The sequence below is a fragment of the Podarcis filfolensis genome, assembly GCF_964270895.1.
Source record: "Podarcis filfolensis genome assembly, chromosome: 5".
NCBI lineage: Eukaryota > Metazoa > Chordata > Lepidosauria > Squamata > Lacertidae > Podarcis > Podarcis filfolensis.
Genome location: NC_139608.1, coordinates 70,144,555 through 70,162,971, shown reverse-complemented (window position 1 = coordinate 70,162,971; position 18,417 = coordinate 70,144,555). Strand labels below are relative to the sequence as shown.

The following is an 18,417-nucleotide window of genomic DNA, read 5'->3' as shown; positions in this document are numbered from 1 at the left end:
ATCCAGTATCCTGGACACTCCACAGGGTCCACTGCTAACACCTGCCCTACTGCCCTGGACTCTATTTACGCAAATTTATTCTCATAAATCAGGACATGGTAATAATAATAATAATAATAATAATAATAATAATAATAATAATAAATTATTTATATCCCGCCCGCCCTGGCCAAAGCTGGGCTTAGAGCAGCTAAGAGCCTGCTGCCATTTTAATTTTACCCAGTGCCCCAAGCGTAGTGGGCATTTTGGGAATTAAAATGGTGTCTGGTTCCTAGATCCAGGTGTTGTTGTTTAGTTGTTTAGTCGTGTTCGACTCTTCGTGACCCCATGGACCAGAGCATGCCAGGCACTCCTGTCTCCCACTGCCTCCCGCAGTTTGGTCAAACTCATGCTGGTAGCTTCGAGAACACTGTCCAACCATCTCATCCTCTGTTGTCCCCTTCTCCTTGTGCACTCCATCTTTCCCAACATCAGGGTCTTTTCCAGGGAGTCTTCTCTTCTCATGAGGTGGCCAAAGTATTGGAGCCTCAGCTCAGATCTGTCCTTCCAGTGAGCACTCAGGGCTGATTTCCTTAAGAATGGATAGGTTTGATCTTCTTGCAGTCCGTGGGACTCTCAAGAGTCCCATGGACTGCAAGAGATCCAGGTACCTGGCCCTAATCAGAGTACTGCTGTCATTTGCAATCACTACCTGGTAAGCTCACTTGGCTAGCCTGTTGCTGTTGGAGGGTGCTACTCAGAGGGTACTTCGCCAAGGGCCTCCTCAAACCTGGAGCTAGCTTTACCACACTGTTAGCTCTTGTTAAGCGGCCATGTTTGTATGCTGCACTAAACTATGCTTTGTTTATTTATCTGATCTCTATACAACCCTTTCTCCCAATCAATAGCCCAGGGCGGTGTATGACATAATTAAAATACCATTACAAAAAATTCCAGGCAAAAATTGGGACATTTAATTCCTGAAGGACCAGGTGGATACAGGAGTCTTTAGCAGGCCTCTAAATGTCTACAGTGAGGAGAACAGCCATATTTCTTCAGGGAAGGAGTCCTAAAGTCTTGGTGCCATCACTAAGAAGGCCCTGTCTTCTCTAATCACACCATAACAATGTAGCAGCATGTAGCTTCAGCTATAGTACATCTTCTGAATCTTCTTCAAGAGTAGTCTTGCACACTGTAGCAGATCGAACATGAGGTTATCAGAGCATGGGTTACTGAGGCCAAGTTGGACAGATCCTGGAACAGCTGTAGCTGGCACTCTAACTGAAGTTGGGCATAAGCACTATCTGGTGTTTCAATCAACATGGAAAACCAGCAAAGGGTTTTCAACCAACATGGAATGCTTGGGTAGTTGTGGCAGATAACGTTTATTAGTCTTCTCATGTGCCTCAATACTTTCTGTTGTTTAAACTTAGGAAGAGTTAGCATTCACCAATCCATCCTGTCTTTTGGGTTGTTCCAGTCTACTATAGGCTCCTGGCTATGCCTTTGGATGAGCTAGCAGTTCTTCTGGAATAGATTATTTCCATTTCTCAATGTTTCCATGGTAACCTGCAACCAGCAAGCCAAGACCTTCCTCCTTCAACATACACGATTTTTCTTTCCCACCCAGCTCACCTTACTTCACCTTATGGAACTGCCTCCCAGATAAAAACCTATGATTTTGTCTTTATGGCTCCATAACTTGCCTTAGGTTGTAGCTGACTAAAGTTATAATACTCTATTGACTCAACCTGGCCACTTGCCTGTAGACCAGAGCTCACTGAGTTCCTGCCTGTTGGCCAAACTCCTGGCAGAGCCACATGGATTTTCAATTTCAATTCAGCATTTTCCAAATATTACTGCTTCACGGGAATAATTACAGAGCGTTCTCATGGAGTTAGACCATTATGTTGGAACTGCTTCTGGGTAGACTCATGAACTGCCAAATTAATTCCTGTAGCATTGAAGTTCTGGAGAATGGCTGGGAGGAGGTGTGCAATTTCAGGACCTGCAAAGTGAGTTCTAAGGCAACTGTATCCAACCAAAGAAGTCTGTTTTCATTCCCTTACCAGCTACTGTCAGAGAGAAATTTAAGGGGTTCTTACTGTTGAACTAAGATTTCTGAATCTCAGTGTTACAGAATCTACAATTCATTGGCTCATACAAAGCTTACACCAATTATTGTGTTCTGGGGGCATACAGAGATTACAACAATGTCCCTTCTTCTTCTTCTTCTTCTTCTTCTTCTTCTTCTTCTTCTTCTTCTTCTTCTTCTTCTTCTTCTTCTTCTCCTCCTCCTCCTCCTTCTCCTCCTCCTCCTCCTCCTCCTCCTCCTCCTCCTCTTTATTTTTCGGAGGCAAATGGAGCCATTGGAACCATGCTATTTCCTTCATTTAATCTAAGCTCTAGGTCCTGGCCTTTAACAGGCTAGATTAAAGGATGCAGGAGCCCTATACTATCCCTGTGTCAGAGACCAAACCTAATTCATCTCTACCAGCATTTCAGAACATAAGAACAGTCTAGCATCCTGTTCTCACAGTGGCCAACCAGGTGCTTATGGGAAGCCTGCAAGCAGAATCCTAGTGCAACAGAACATTCCCAGTTGTGATTCCCAGCAGCTGCTATACAGAAATGCCCTGCCTCTAGCAGTAGAGGTAGAACATAGCCATCATAGCTAGTAGCCAAGAGAGCCAACGCTCATCCACAGAAGCTGCACCTAAAACCTGCAGCTGTACAGAAATCATGGCCATTCTATTCTTCATTCTGGAAAGGTGTCTGAAATTTTAGTCAATCCTATATACTGTAACTAATGTCCCTTTCTGATGTTATCACTTTTAAGCATCCTCAGCTCACTATGAAATCCCCCTGTAGTTTCATCATAGTATAAGGGGCCATAGCCTACTTTGCATAACTGTTAATCCGTCCTATGAACTTACTATTTTTAAATGAGGGTTTACATATCTGTACTCCGGCAAACCTAACTGAGAAGGTTTGAAACATTAGCCTGAAGTTACATACTGCACACACATTGTTCTCCAGAATTGCAGTTTGGTTTCCTTGCTGACATGAGGAACATGCTTCACACGTGTGAAATGCCTGAGCCAAAGGGATCCAGACATATCAGCAATGAAGCCACAACACAAAGAAAGGAACCGCAAAAAAAGATTCAGGACAAATCAACTGACTGAAAGCACTTGGGTGACTGAACTATCCAAAGTTCTTTAGATCCGAAATTGGTCCGAAAACAGCAGACCTGTCTGGAAAGAGCAGACCAGGAGGATGCTGCTTGACTTCCACAGATGCAATGAAAATCAAAACAAACCCACAGACATAATCGCCCTCATGTGAGATGGGTGGGTGGGTAACACAAGACCTGCCCCTCTGCTTTATAGTCACTTTCCTGCAGCTATAAATGACTGCAGTGAGTGCCACTTCAAAGAGAAGCTGATGAAAGGCACTTGAGGGACCTGTGGGGCTTTGGAGGAGGTGGGAGCCTCAAATCCAATCCCACCCAGCAGTTTTGCATAAATAAATAAATCATCGGCAGAGAAAGGGAGAGCAGAGGAGGTTGCTTTGAGAAGCCGTGCAGCCAGCATATCTGAGACAGAGAGGAGAGGAGAGAAGAGAGAGAGTGTGTGTATGTGTGTCATATTACAGAGAAGTCAGGAACAGCCACAGTACAACTCCCAATCATTTGAGAATTACCTCTCTCTAATGGGGACCTCCATGCACAATCTGTTGCCTGCTCTGCTAAGGAACTGAAAACTTATCAAACAAAGAGGGAGGGAGGAAAAACAGAGACAACAAACGAGGCTGAAAGACAAACAACAACAACAACAGCCCTGATCAGATTCTTTCCCCTCCCCTCCCCAAAAAACTCCAAAACTTTTCTGGAGTTTGATTTTTTTCCCTCGGAAAGGGAAAATTCTTTACCCTTCACCTCCTTTTGATCCCTGTACATTTTTGTTTGGTTTTGTTAGCTGTCCTTTTTTTTTTTCTTCCTTCAGTGGCATTTGGGATTCCCTTGGACGGTGCTCTTTTCATGCGCTCTGGATTGTACTTCTGAGAGGAAGATTGCAGCTTTATTTATACTATATTTATTTATTTATTGCCTCTCAGGCCAGGGAAGGAATGGTGGTGGTGGAGAAGGGCTGGAAGGGGGCTGCTCCTGGTGCCTTGGAGAGCGGCTGCCTCACACATCCCAGGACAGGAGATGGGGAAAGATGCTGTAAGATACCTCTTCTGCTGAGCTCTGGGCTGCCTGGAGTATCTTTACTTTCTTTGGTGCTCAGCCTCCTGCTGTACTTCAGGACGTCGGACCTGCAATCCAGGGTTTCAGATTTGGAGGCAGACAGATCCGCTCCGCTGCCTGCCTGCCTCTCCGCAGACCAAATGGAGACAGCTATTTTGGGAAGAGTTGACCAACTGCTTGCTGAGGTCGGTGCTCTTTCATTTTCACAAATATGTTTAAAACCCTCTGTCCTAGTCTTCTTCCTGCAAAATCCAAGCTTCTTGTGGAGTTGTTTTGGCAAATGATACACCAGAGTCTCTGCTGTTGCCAAGCACTGTGAAACGTCTCTGATCCTTTCTCTGGGGCTTGGGATTTCACTTCTGTTTGACAGCCCACGAGTTCTCCGAGCCTTCCTTGGCAGCTTTAAATTATGTCAGCTTTCCTCCCTCTTATTCTTCTCCCCAGCAGAAATAGATGAGTAGGTAGGTTGACAAGCAGACCAGATAAATAACTAGCATAGAATTAACATCACCTGTTTAATCTATGCAGCTTGAGTCTATAGGTGGGAGCGTGAGTTCGCTGGGACTTTTGCCCGAGGAAGTGTGCACAGGAATGCAGTCCCGAAGTGACAGCCAGATCCTATGCATCTTTACTTCAAAGTATGCACCCCTGGATTCAATAAAGCTTTCTTCCATATAAGTATACATGGGCTTGTAGACTTACATCTGGTAACTGGAAGCTTGTGGACTGATACGGCAAAGCTGAAACCAATCGGAAGCTGCACATGGGGGAGCATGCATTGAAGCTCACTAAAGTAGCTAAACATGCAGCGTCTATAATCAGGTAGAAGGGAAAGAGGATCAGGGAAAGGTTAAGGGGCATCTTGATTCCTCATTGCTTGTTGGAAGGCTTTCAGAATAAGCTGCTCTCCATTTCAACCCAGGTTGCTTTCTTCTTCTTTTTTACAGATGTTGCTTTGCAGCGGGGGTGGGGTGGGAACATGATGGCAAAAAGCAATATACTGGCAAGGCAGTGCTAAGAAGTAAAACTAACTCTGCTAAGAATCTCATAGGTGGAGGGGGAGGAGAATAACAATGAAATTAGAGAGGATCTGTTTACTGACTCTTGGCGGGGTGGGGGGCAACTGCATAAACAAGTGCTGTTACGAGGAGTTGGCAAGACCACACACAGAGAGAAATAAGATCTTGAAGCTCGGATGCAGACTACTCCAGTCCGGTCACATGAGAATTCCCACTGCTCTGCTCCAGTGTGCCAATCTCTGTGGCCCCTTCATTCTTTCTGCCAGGTGTGGCCAATGGCCATGTTGCATCTCTTTTACATCATTAATTACATGTGTGTTTGAAGCAGCATTCTACACTCCCAACCATCAGTGGCTCCTTTGGACCTTATCCCGAGTTCTTTCCAAGTCCTGCTGCCTGAGATCATGTTAACTGAAGATGCCAGGCTTTGAATCTAGGACCTCCTGAATGCACTCTGCCACTGATCTGCAGCTGTTCCCCTATGCTTTCCATGTTTAATATTAAACACCTCATGGATACGGATGCATTTTAGACTCACAGCCATTCCATAAGCATTTCTCCCAGTTCACAGGTGGTGCAGATGAGTCACAGAGCATATTCCAAGTTTCAGAGTAGCCAGGGATGGAAGACATCTCTCCAGAATCTCAATCCAATGCCTTGACTGGAAACTAGCTTCTTTATCCTTGCCATGCAGAGCTCCCCCCCCCCCCCGCCAAGCCGGAACTAAGTTCTCAGGTGAGCGCCATTGCCATTATAAGGGAACAGGGGAGGCATTCACAGTGAGTTCCAGCACCTCTTTTCTAGAAAAATAGCACTGTTGCCATGTTTTGTACAATCTATTACATGCAAATTGATGCTTTTGAATTATGGTGCTGGAGGAGACTCTTGAGAGTCCCATGGACTGCAAGAAGATCAAACCTATCCATTCTTAAGGAAATCAGCCCTGAGTGCTCACTGGAAGGACAGATCCTGAAGCTGAGGCTCCAATACTTTGGCCACCTCATGAGAAGAGAAGACTCCCTGGAAAAGACCCTGATGTTAGGAAAGATGGAGGGCACAAGGAGAAGGGGACGACAGAGGACGAGATGGTTGGATAGTGTTCTTGCAGCTACCAGCATGAGTTTGACCAAACTGTGGGAGGCAGTGGAAGACAGGAGTGCCTGGCGTGCTCTGGTCCATGGGGTCACGAAGAGTCGGACACGACTAAACGCCTAAACAACAACAATTACATGCAAGCCCCAAATAATATGTTGATGCTTGCTTGTGGGATGAGAGTAACTTAAACAATGAAATATTGCCTCTCAACTAATTATTGTTATTTCCTGTTCTCTAAAAACAGCTATGTTCTTCCTTAATTAATTTCATGTCCTTAGGAAGAACAAACAGATGGTAGATTTGAAGGGGAATACATGAGAGAAGCATAGAGACACACAGAGGCAGGAGTCCTGTCTGTGGAAGACTGGCTGCACTCCAGCATAAGGAGATAATTCGCTATCAGATTGTGCCTGAAACCTGGCCTACATGTGCAGCAGGATAAGGTTGTAGAGTTCTGCGGGGATGGGATGGACTGTACCACTTTGGATTAAGGGCTGAGCCAAAATTTCTCAGAATACGTTTTTTTTTTCAGGGGGGTGGGGACCCTTGAGATTTTTCTTTCTCCACCTAGCTATAAAATGAAGGCCACTTTGCAGCATTTTATTCAAATATTCTGCCGTCCTTCTATCCCCCCCCTTCTGCTGTATGCCCTGGAATGGCACAATGTTCAGCGCATCAAAGAGGATGCAAAATGATGCCTACATAGTTGCTGTTGCTGTCCTTTGCAGCAGAGAGCCAGTGTGGTGTAGTGGTTAAGAGCGGTAGTCTCGTAATCTGGGGAACAGGGTTCGCGTCTCCGCTCCTCCACATGCAGCTGCTGGGTGACCTTGGGCCAGTCACACTTCTTTGAAGTCTCTCAGCCCCACTCACCTCACAGAGTGTTTATTGTGGGGGAGGAAGGGAAAGGAGAATGTTAGCCGCTTTGAGAGTCCTTAAAGGGAGTGAAAGGCAGGATATCAAAAAAAAAAAAAAAAGATAAGCAAACAAACCCTTTGTGGGAGGCTGAGGGGGAGGAGAAAAGAAGCTGCTAAAGGACGCGGGCGGCGCTGTGGGTTAAACCACAGAGCCTAGGGCTTGCCGATCAGAAAGTTAGCGGTTCGAATCCCCGTGCCGGGGTGAGCTCCCATTGCTCGGTCCCTACTCCTGCCAACCTAGCAGTTCGAAAGCATGTCAAAGTGCAAGTAGATATATAGGTACTGCTCCAGTGGGAAAGTAAACGGCGTTTCCATGCGCTGCTCTGGTTCGCCAGAAGCGGCTTAGTCATGCTGGCCACATGACCCGGAAGCTGTACGCCGGCTCCCTCGGCCAATAAAGCCAGATGAGCACCACAACCCCAGAGTTGTCTGTGACTGGACTTAATGGTCAGGGGTCCCTTTAAAGGTAAGGCCCATCCCTGAGAAAACATTGGAGATTTTTTCCTGCTCTTGGAGAAAATCAATGAAATGGTTCCCTTCGTTTTTCTGCCCACAAACAATGTGGTGACCACTCTTAGGCAGAGCTGTGTTTCAGAGTATATGTGGGAAGGACACCACTTTTGAAAATGCTTGTATATGTATTTTAAAATCTCTGTAAGTAGGAAATTGGTGCCACAAGGGTTGAGCTGAGCTAGAACTGTTGTCCTATTTTGTTTGTTTGTTTGTTTTGTTATCTGAAGTAGTACAGTGCCTGTGGAAGATTCTGCTACCACTTTTTCTGCTGCATGTGCAGAACAATCAAGTCTTCTGATAGGAGGGACTGGGAAAAACAGCACAATGAGAGTTTTTGATCTAAAAATATGGGGACTTCTTGCTTTTACAACCATTAATTGCTGGTTTGCGCAATTGTTTTGACAAAGCTGTGCCATTGGTAAGGGCTGCAGCTAAGTGGCAGGTAGAGCAGTTCCCAGGTTCAAACCTTGGCATCTCCAGCTAGGGCTTGGAATGTCCCCCTTTCCAACTTTCCCCTGCTCTTCATCCATCACAATGATTGGGATTTCATTTCGCTAACATACACTGAATAACTAATGTTTGAAACCCAAACACAAAGTTTGTTATATAAATGGTGGGGCTCGTGGTGTGTGTGGTAAAAAAAGTGACATTCTAGGCAGTACTGCAAAGATATTACTATGCTCAACAACCATAGACACACACTTCCTCCTGACCGAATCATAGAAATTATGTTCCCTAGACCAGCATTTTGTTTTGTTTTTAAAATTTCTATTGGTTTATCTGTCCATTTCTTTAGGAATTTACATACCATATTTCACCATAAGGTCACAGGACGACGTACAGCACATTAAAACACATCAGCAGATATTCTAAAAGCTATTAAAACAGAAATGCAAGACAAGCACAGCAGAAACTAAGAAAGAAAGCATAAAATTTCTATATTACAATACACAAGGTGGTTTACAAGCTGAAGAAACAACAATTTTTGCTGTGAATTGCAGAGGAAAATGGTGGTTAAGCTTCCTTTGTCTACCATTAGTGAAAGACCCATGATAATCTCACAAGGAACAACATGGTTCCATGGCACATGACTGGGAAAACCTTTTGTTGTTGGACTACAACTCCCACCATCCCTGGCAACTGACTGGTCTTGCTAGTTAGGGATGATGGGAGTTGTAGACCAACAACAGCTGGGGACCCAAGTTTGAGAAACACTAGATTCATGGAAAAAGTGTATTCTATTAGATTGATCAAGATGCAGTTGCACTTGCTTTGCTGGAGTTAACCAGAGCAGGTGAGAAGAGAATGATACACGGTAATGGGCCCTTTCTACTTTGTTCTCTGTGAGTGCCAAAGGAAAGATTGACAAGCAAGTATGGAGGAGAGAGGCATGAGGGAGTTGCTGAGGCAAGATAAAGTGGAAAAGAAATACAGGCAATTCTGGTAAGAGACAGGGAGAGGAATGGAGAAAGCAAGGATAGGAGACTATCATATAGGATGACAAGAGAGATGGATAGCAGAATGGAACCAGGAAAGAAAACAGTATAGAATGACTCACCCCCCAAGCAGAGCATTAAGTCCCTACTCTTTTTCACGTTGTCAGTACTTCTACCGTCACATTCTCATGAACAAGTTACAGTGGCTCCTAATGAGTTTTACAGCTGCAAGGTTCACATCATTCAACAACAACACAGAATAAAGCACAGTGTGGTTTTTAAGGGAGGCGGAGGGAAGCAAATGCACTGAATTAATGAAGCAGCTCAGCTTTAACTTGGTTTCTTCCCTCCTTATTTTGCAAGCACGGGGCATTTTAGAAAGTCAAGCACACATGGGCTTCCTTGATCTCAGCAGAAAAGTAAAGCATTTGCTTAAGAGTCATTAAATCTAGCGGCTGATCCATCCTTATCTTCGGCTGAGTTCTGCCCCATAGCAGTAAATGCAAAGGACGTTGTCCTTTTCAAGCCATGTGAATGGATTGTTGTGCTTCATACATTGTGTCTATATGGGACTTTGATGCATCCTTATTCAATAATGAATACCATGGTAAAAGTAGGTGGAGAGAATGGGCTCCTGTAACTCTAGAACCAGGGTCACCCAATAGAGTCAAGACAGACAATAGAAAGTATTTTTTCACATGAAGCCTAATTAACTAATGGCATTTCCTGTTGGCACTGCACACTGTGTGGCAATGGCCATCAACTTAGATGCTTTCAAAATGAGAATAAACAAATTAATGGAGGAGAGGCCTTTCTGTGGCTATTAGCCAGAAAAACTAAGTAAAACATCATTATTCAGAGGCAGTACACCACTGGTGAGCTGGGAAGGGATATTATTATGTGGCTTAGGGCCCTCGTATTTACGGGACCGCCTTTCCTGGTATGCTCCGCAAAGGATCTTAAGGTCCATGAATAATCATAGTTTAGAGGTCCTGGGCCTTAAGGAAGTTAGATTATCCTCCACCAGGGCCATGGCCTTCTCAGTGATGGCTTCGACCTGGTGGAATGCTCTGTCCCATGAGACCAGGGCCCTGCAGGATTTAACTTCCTTCCACAGGGCCTGTAAGGCAGAACTATTCCACCTAGCTTTCAATTTGAACTTAGCCTGATCTTTTATTCCCCTTCCTTCCCTCCATCTCCCCTTTTTATGAAGATTACCCGCTCTGGGATCCCACAGCTAATTCTCCCCTGGTCTCCTCGCTGGCCCAAAAAGAACTAATTTAGCCAGCTAGCCCTGGTGATCATCTAATGTTTATTGGATGGATTTCCCCCCTAAGTTGATTTTTGATTTTATTGTTATTCACGTTTTATACCGTATTTTATGCTGTTTTTTGTACCATCAATTAAGTGTTTTAAATTTGTTGTTAGTCGCCCTGAGCCCGGTTTTCTGAACTGAATTTATTAAAATTTCTATACTGCCATTCATTTGAAGAACACAAGGTGGTTTACAATATAAAAACACAAAACTGCATACAGTGGTACCTCTGGTTAAGTACTTAATTTGTTCCAGAGGTCTGTTCTTAACCTGAAACTGTTCTTAACCTGAAGCACCACTTGGCTAATGGGGCCTCCTCCTGCTGCTGCGCAGCCGCCATGCAATTTCTGTTCTCATCCTGAAGCAAAGTTCTTAACCCGAGGTATTATTTCTGGGTTAGCGGAGTCTGTAACCTGAAGCATATGTAACCTGAAGCGTATGTAACCCGAGGTACCACTGTACTTCAACAACAAACAAAAACAATATTGTTTGTTTCCTTCATATCCTGCTATGGGCATCCTGAAAACCTCTGGGTTAACCACTGTGGGAAAAGAATGCAGTACTAAATGGAAATTTGCTGTGATCCAGGAAGGTTCTTCTATCCCTTTTCTTGTTTTTTAATGACTGATCCTAATTACATTGATCACAGCTAAGGGGGTCAGGTGCAGAAGAAGAACAGGGTTGCTCCACCTTTAAGAAGTTAGGAAAAGAGAGGATTTGAACAGGTGTAGCTTGTAATTCCGCCTTCTATACAACCATCAAAGGTGCAGGAACCCTGTCCTCTTTTGCATCTGGCTGTTCCACATGTCTTAGATCGTGGTATTTATTTCCAGGTGGACCTCACAAAGTGGTCTGCATATGATTATGACAACAATAAACATTGGGGGCACAGGGAGAGGCTATAAGAACACGACAAAGACAACCGTTTGTTTAGAGGATGTGGTAACTGCTTCTTCTCTACTCCCAGCAAGGTTAGATGGTTCTTTAGGTGATGACATTTTGGGGAGGAAGGGCCATCACTGGGAGCTGGTTTGTTGGAAGTAAGATCCATTGGGTTTCATGGGAGTTGTTTCCTGGTAAGTACACTCCAGAGTGTGGCCTAATGCTGCAATTCCATTTCCTTTATTGGTAACAAACCTCACTGTATTCAGTGGAACTTCTGCATGTGTAAAACACAGATAGAATCAGGCTGCATATTTGACTAAATTCAAGACAACTCAAGAACACTTAACTAAAGGCTAAAGATGGCCTGAAGTCAAGATGTATAAAGAGGTTCTTTCTGTGTCTGATACTAAACAGCTGGGCCTGACAAGTACCCAAATGGAGCCCTGCATATGCCACTAAATACTCTGAAGAAAGGGTGGTGCATTTCAAAGCATCACATAATAGTATGCTTTTCTCAAAATATGATCAATGTATGGAGGTTTTGAAGGACTGGTTTCTTTGTAAAGCATTACTTGGATCACTGTGTAAATTTGATTTTAATATTCTTAGCTGCAGAAGGACCTCCAGCCACGTATGAACCTAAGACACTGAAAGCCAATTAAAATATGATCCATGCATATTGTCTAACACTCAGAAGAGAGAGAGAGGTGTGTGGGGGGGAATAAAGGATTTGTGAATGGGATGCATACTTTGAGCATGGGTATATCCAGATGCACATATCAGTTGGGACATGCTGTAGTTTTTTCCTGCCTGTTGATGCACTATTGACAGATACCCTGGCAAAAATGATCAGATCCTGATTTGTTCAGAAAGATTGCACTAACAAGAACTTTTGAACACCCAGAAGCTTAGCATTCAGCAGCTGAATGTTAATTTGAGGCAACCACCCTTCTCGGTTGCTGTTTGTCAGCATTGATGTGTCTTCCTCTATATGTGGAGGCCCAGGACAAGTGCCCTTAAATGCTCCCTCCCCCCCAGGTTCTGTTCCTTAAGTACTGCCAGTGACAGTGAGCAGCAAGCAATGTCATGAGGTTTTCTGCCAACTGTGTTTCCCTGACAAATGTGTTTGTAGACTGAGAATGATGTAGATGGTACGGAGAGTACCCTGGCTGCAAGACGAAATTCTTCAGCATTTATGGGACAAAAAACAAAACAGTGGCATTTTAGGCATAGGCAAAGCTTTCAAAGAGAAAAAGCAACTTTCTCCCATAGCAGGTCACACTAGTGGCTCTGACTTCTAAAAGTTGACTTTATTATCACTTTGCATCTGTGCTTGTTGGACAAAGGCAACCTGGGCATGTATAAGTTATCCAATAATCCATTTGTTGTTTTTAGAGTTGTTGGAGAAATTTTAGGAGCTCCATAGGGCAATAGAACATTGTCTTCAGTTATGAATAGAGACCTAACTTTATGCTGAAAGAAACCCACACTATACTAGTACATTTGTGCTTTGGATTTAAAATTGATCATCTTGAAGAATACAGAAGATAGTGGTCTCAAGAGATTATTTTAGTTCTTTGGTGATCCAGTAGTCTGTAATGGTCTCATCTCTGCTCTGATATCCCTGTACATTCCCAACCATGAACTTCCCTCTGCTTCCTCAAAAGACTCCACTCTTTATCCCTTTCTGCACTATAAACTTGGAGCTGCTTACCAGAATACCTGTGTGATACCACCTTACTTCCTTTAAATTCCTCCTTAAGACCTACCTTTTCTGTGAGGTATTTGGGTCAGGCCCCTAATTCCCATGCCCTACTGCAACTAAGCCTGTAACAAAGGCTAAGCACAGGTATATGAAACATTCACCTATCGCTCCTGCCTCCACTTCCCTCCCAGCCGTCTGCTGTTTCCCCTGTGTCAAACTTTGATTGTAAACTCTCCATGATGTGCATCTGCCTTTTATATTCTATAAAGTGCTACGCACAGGCTACCTAAAACTAGATTTCAAAGGATAGCTTTTGTCATTTCCATTTTGCTTGAAGGGCAGTCTGAAAACTTACATACTAAATAAGTTGTTTTGATTATCACATCATTTTCCTTGGTGGAAACCCACAATTTTGTTGAAGATAGGAGTTTGTAGCTTTTCTCCTTGCAAATATAGAAATGGTATTTCCATGTCTTCCAATTTACATTCCAATATATTAAGCTTCCTGAGACAGTTCTAGCCCTATGACCACCATTTTGCAATTGTCTTTAGCAGTCTAGGGTCACTTCTGAACAGCTAGTATATTGAACATTTGTCTCTACTTATTTGCACAAAGTTTGTGGGGCAGAGAAGCAAGGTCAGTTATTTATTGAGCATTCATTCTGATGTACAGTACTTGCAGGGATATTACACAATGTTGTATCAAGCAGTCATTATCCTACACTTCCCAGTGCCTTTTCCTGTCACTCTCCTTATTGCAAAAAGTCTGGTTTTGAGTAGAAGCTGGTTTGTTGTGCAAGAGACCAAATCAACTTTAATTGCAGAAGCTGAATTTACCAGTATGTGATTGAATCCTACCCCAAAATGACAACCATCTGGTAGTGCCCAAGGTCAGAAGGTGCATATTTCCCAAGTTATTGGAATAGTATGGGAAGTAACAGTCTTTTCTGATAACAAAAAGAACCAGAAAATGCTGCATTTCTGCAGAGAGCCGAAATAGCCTTCTCATTTCTTCTGCCACCCTTGAGTTGCAACAATACTTGGCCACAGCCAAAAACAGAAAACAATGCCACTTTTTTCATATCCCGACTGCCCTCCCCATTTTGACTGCCATTCTCTTTGCATTTGCCATATTCTGGTGCTATAAACAGTACATCAAAGAGCTGTGTTCTAAGCCTGAAGCATTAGCTTTCACTTGTTAGAGGACGAGTTGTCACAGAGACCTTCTGACCATGCAAATCATGTCACATGGCCTCATCCCTGAACTTGCCAGAAGGAATGACATATGGTACCCTACAAGTTCCTAATGGAGCAATCTTACTGAGATGGCAAACGCCTGTGGTAAGATCCTTAAATTAACACTTGGATGTATAAAAGGAGGCAATTAGGTCTTCAAAGACCAGGTTACATATCAAACTAAAGGATATGGATGTCCTATTTATGGCCCTAGCTGAAATTTAATACACACAGTTGAGAAGATCCAAGATACAGAATTAGAATCTCTCACTGGTTTTGAGGTAAACATCAAGGATGAAGAGTGGAACATTTCCAGAACAGAGGTTCATATGCATCCAAAGGTTTTGTTAAAGGGAACACACACAGTTACATAGTATTTATTGGGAACTCCATGGTTTCGACTAGAAAACCTCACAGGCTGAGACCTAGCCTAGTAAGTTATTGTTTATGCTCAGCCATCAAAGTCTTAAGGCACTGAAGGGACTAGGTGTGTGCAGCTTCAGACCCTCTGGTTGGAAGTATAACATCTCTGGATTGACCAGCCCAGTATAAATACTAGTAGCCTAGTTGTTTTCCCATGCCAAGTTAATAAAGCAGTACCAGCCTGCAGATCAGACCCCATTAAATTAATTGAGTTCAAGCACCTGGGTTGGAGAGCCAGTGGTGGTGTAGTGGTTAAGAGCGGTGGACTCGTAATCTGGGGAACTGGGTTCGCCTCGCTGCTCCTCCACGTGCAGCTGCTGGGTGACCTTGGGCCAGGCACACTTCTCTGAAGTCTCTCAGCCCCACTCACCTCACAGAGTGTTTGTTGTGGGGGAGGAAGGGAAAGGAGAATGTTAGCAGCTTTGAGACTCCTTCGGGTAGTGATAAAGCGGGATATCAAATCCAAACTCTTCTTCTTCTCTTCAAACTCACCCTTCAAGCCTAGATTTGAATATTGTTTCTTATAGCCCTAACGTGACCCTGATAATATGTAACGTACAGCTATCTGAAAATACAGATTTGTAAAGGTTGAGGGAGAAGGAATGGCATATCTATATTATAAATTGAAATTTAATAAAATAAATAAAACAAAGCCAGTGGGTTTTTTTATTTTAAAAAATTGCATGTAAACTTTCTGAATTTTGGCTTCAAATCTATTTGAAGCCGTAAACATTTTCACTTAGAAGTAAGTCCCACTGAATTCAGTGAGACCTACGGTAATTTCTAGCAGAAATATGCTAGGGATTGCAGGTTTATGGCCTGATCCTAAACATACTTGGAAGTAAGCCCTATTGAATTCAACGAGACTTTCTCCCGAGTAACTCTGCATTGGACTGTAGCCAGATTAATAAATGATCTGATAACACAGCCGTTCCTTCCGAATCTGAAGTGGTTAAGTTTGTGTGCGTTGCTGAGCATCTCAGTACAGTACTTAGGAAATTCAGGTCACCATATACTGAGTCTTAAAAACAGATCAAGGAGGCTAAAGATAGGTTCCTATTTCTGACAGTGTTGGTTCCTCTTATCAGGTACATGGCTAAGAAAAGGTGAATATGATACATGGTGGATTTGAAGCAAAGCTCCTTACTTAGTTGCAATAGTGTGCCATTGCATTGGCCGTGGCACATGAATCTGATGCAGTTTTCTAAATGTTCTAGGAAGCTGCCTAGTCAGATCCATGGTCTGTCTAGCTCTGTATTGTCTATACTGGTTGGCACTGTATAACTTTATCTGCTAAGAGATTGTTGTAATTAAGCGGTATATAAATTGTCAAAATAAATAAATAATGTAGAGGAGAACTAGCAACACTTGATGGAGCAGATTTATTACTGAGGGTTGGCATATGTGTAGTAGATGCAGCTGTCAGAAATGAGTCTTCTCTATTAAAGACCATAATATTTGCAGGTAGGTACTCACCCCACCTCAACTGCATTCTACATTTATGGTGACTGAGGGTGAGAGAGGGGTAGGGCTTAAGGGAAGTGATGTGGTAGTTGAATACGTGTAAACATTAGTGATCACATAGGATTGGGTTGTCTTATTACATGGAGAATGTTTTTGCCTGACATTCCCATGGTGGCTACTGTATTTAGAAGAGTGCTCCCCAACCTAAATTGTTGTGTCTGCCACATGGAATTTTCCCTGCGTGGGTAATTGCCCCTTTCTGCAGCAATCCAGCCCCTCAGCAAGGAATCACATTTAGAAATTCTGTCAAATTTGCTCTGCCTGCTTTCAGTCAAGCGGATGTTGAGATTAAATTTGAAGGCAATTGTCTGTCTTTGATCCGAAACCAGATGTCTTTTCCTCGCTACACTTCTGGGCTGAATTCCTTTCAAAAGCTGTTTTCTAACATGCACAAGTCTTGGGTTTCATTATTATTAATGTAGCTTTCCCCTCCTGCCTTCACTTTATAGAGATTACAGTTCAACATGCCAAGACATCGGGAAGCTAGAGACATCCACCAGCGATGCAACTGTCCAGCAGGTAGGAACTCCATATTGTGGTGCTGGTGGTTATGACAGCTTTTATATACAGTAGATATGGAGTATCATTTGAGTCCTTATGGGTATGCAAGGAGAGGGCAACTTTGATCAAAAGCGAAAGGCAAGCCCTTGAGTTCATTGAAGGTTGTGGGAAAACCAGCATTGTTTTGGAATATTTGTTTGTTCTCTGATTATTTTCTATTTGTCTCCTTTGAACTTTGATTATTTTATTTGTTTTCAAATATTTATCCCCTGTTCCTCAGCTAACAATTAAAACCAACATTCTGGTAGTGTTCATGCTTGCAGTGTTCAGGGGCGTAGCTAGCTGCTCCATCACCTAGGGCCACATGGGGGTGCCGCGGCGATCTGCCCAGGGGGGCGGTGCAGTGAGCTGTCCACAGAGTTCGACACAAGCCCCATGCTGCCGTTTCGGGCAGTGTGGGGCCCTGAACCACCGCGTCAGTCCCAGTAGAGACGTGTGGCTCGGGCTGCATGCCAGGCCCCGTGGTAAGTGCCACCCCCCGTGGTGTGCCATTTTGTCACCCCCCCAAGGATGACACCCGGGGAGAACTGCACCCCCTGCCCTACACCCCTGGCAGTGTTCTCCTCTCTTCAAACCCTAACTCTGTTAATGCCACAGACTGATGTACCGTGATGTCATAATCTCTTGGGAAGGCAAATATGTCACAGCCATTCTAATTTGCATTGATTTAGCTACTCTGATGACAAATTAAAACTGGGTAGTAATAGGCCAAGACATCTGAATGTTTAGAAGATCTGAGGACTTACAAACTTTGAATTCTAAGGTCAACAAGCAACATGTGTTTAATTATATCATTTAAGGGATAGAGGGGAAATTTATTTGGTCCACATTTTAAAGCAAACTGGCTTAATTCACAGTTCTGGATTTCTATAGGGATTGAGTTGTGTATTTCTCTGGATTTTGTGACGCACTTTCAGTTCAAACATGTGCATTTTAGAGGGGAATCCATAAAATTTCACAAAATGCATATTTATGAGGAAGGTACATACAAAAATGTGTGCAATTTTGATGTAAAGTTTTCATATGGTTAAAAAAACCCACTGAAAATTGGGATGGATTGAATTTAAGATTGAATGTATGCAAAACTGAATGTTCATCTAGGTAGTTCCATTCATCCCTATTTTATATAAACATTGCCTACAAACCATGTTTGTTCAAAATGCTGGAGTAGTTCCAGGTATTTTTTTCAATTAATTAATTAATTAATAAAAACAAAACACACTGGTAGAAATATCTAGACATATGTCAAATATATAAGTGCTTGAAAAGGCAAACCAACCTGTGCTTGAATGGCATTTTAGATTGGCCATCTTGATCGGGGTTTGCATTGGACCCGTACACCACCTCTAGCACTCCCTGCCATTCTCCCTTCTCCAATGAAAAAAAAACATTCCTTTGGGGAAAGGGAGGAGAGTAGCAGGTTGTGGAATGGTTGCATCTACACAGGAGAGTCTCTCCTCATTAACAAATGACACATGGGATTCTTTTCATACGGGCATCATGGGGTTTGACTGTATATTGCCTCTTATTAGCTACAAATGATGTGTGTGGGTTCATTTT

At 43.3% G+C, this 18,417-nt stretch overlaps 1 protein-coding gene across 6 annotated transcripts in view; it reads left to right on the top strand.

The window, feature by feature from the left end:
* Positions 1 to 18,417, top strand: part of COL13A1 (collagen type XIII alpha 1 chain) — a 194,051-nt gene that overhangs the window by 33,132 nt on the left and 142,502 nt on the right. For 3 of the 6 annotated variants that reach the window (XM_083614301.1, XM_083614299.1, XM_083614298.1), the window contains exons 1-2: positions 3,418 to 4,416; positions 16,746 to 16,815. The gene's annotated coding sequence lies outside the window, so the exon portion shown is untranslated. Of the gene's footprint in view, positions 1 to 3,417; positions 4,417 to 16,745; positions 16,816 to 18,417 lie in introns of those variants that run through there. The other 3 variants (XM_083614300.1, XM_083614303.1, XM_083614302.1) reach the window with 3 other exon arrangements.